The 1,244-nt window shown below is 36.1% G+C and overlaps 1 protein-coding gene across 1 annotated transcript in view; it reads right to left on the minus strand.

The window, feature by feature from the left end:
• Positions 1-245, minus strand: part of LOC149509423 (cytochrome b6) — a 2,139-nt gene extending 1,894 nt beyond the window's left edge. The window contains exon 1 of the mRNA XM_089757726.1: positions 1-245. This exon is cut by the window's left edge and continues 185 nt beyond it. The gene's annotated coding sequence lies outside the window, so the exon portion shown is untranslated.
• Between the last annotated feature and the right edge of the window lie 999 nt (positions 246-1,244).

Genomic DNA, 1,244 nt, shown 5'->3' on the forward strand with positions numbered 1-1,244 from the left:
AAATAATAGATAAGAATATCGAAAATAAAGCCATTGCGACACCCATCAAAGGAGTCGTTCCCCATCCAGGAGCTACTTTACCATATTCCGAATTCAATGGTTTCAAAAAATCCCCTACAACAGTTCGTCTTGGACCAGATCTAGAACTACCCTCAACGGTTTGTGTAGCCATAAATCTTATTTTGTATTCAGTGAGATCTGTTGACTTTGTATATCATTCCGCTGTAAATAAACGATCTTATCATAGATCCATTGTGATCTTGAAATTATATTTATATTTATATTATTTATATTTATATTTATATATATTATTTATATAATTATATAATAATGGAAACAGCAACTTTAGTCGCCATCTCTATATCTGGTTTACTTGTAAGTTTTACTGGGTACGCCTTATATACTGCCTTTGGGCAACCCTCTCAACAATTAAGGGATCCATTCGAGGAACACGGGGACTAATTGAAGTAATGAGCCTCCCAATATAATATTGGGAGGCTCATTACTTCAATTGAGATAATGAAAAATCATTTCATTTTTTTAGTTGGAACTTTAGGCGGTTCTCGAAAAAAGATAGCGAAAAAAATTATCCCTAGAGTAGATACTAAGAGGAATGTATAAACCAATGCTTCCATAAATTCGATCGTGGTTTACAATTATAGCTTCCGTACCTATTTATTTAGAATCATCTCCCGAATAAAATAACGAAAGAACAAGAATCAAAGAAAAGGCAGCGATTTTAATCAAGATTTTTACAGCAGCCTATGTCAAATCACAAACAGAAAATAGAAGCGAAAAATAACAAAGCAATCTTGCATCAGACTACTTGTCTTCTTGTAGTTGGATCTCCAAGTTTTTGGAATGCTCCAAATTCCACTTGAGCATCCAAATCTGGATCAATACCGGCAAAAACATCTCTGAACAGGGTTCTAGCACCATGCCAAATGTGTCCGAAGAAGAAAAGCAAAGCAAACGAAGCATGCCCAAAAGTAAACCAACCCCTTGGACTGCTACGAAAAACACCATCGGATTTCAAAGTAGCACGATCTAATTCAAAAATTTCACCCAATTGAGCACGTCTAGCATATTTTTTCACAGTAGCAGGATCACTATAACTCACTCCATTGAGTTCGCCACCATAGAACTCAACAGTTACACCTACTTGTTCGACACTATACTTCGATTCTGCCCTTCTAAAAGGAACATCCGCTCTAACAATTCCGTCTCCGTCTACCAAAACAACC

Source organism: Durio zibethinus, unplaced genomic scaffold (genome assembly GCF_047325235.1).
Source record: "Durio zibethinus cultivar Kanyao isolate XHJ-2024 unplaced genomic scaffold, ASM4732523v1 HiC_scaffold_175, whole genome shotgun sequence".
Taxonomy (NCBI): domain Eukaryota; kingdom Viridiplantae; phylum Streptophyta; class Magnoliopsida; order Malvales; family Malvaceae; genus Durio; species Durio zibethinus.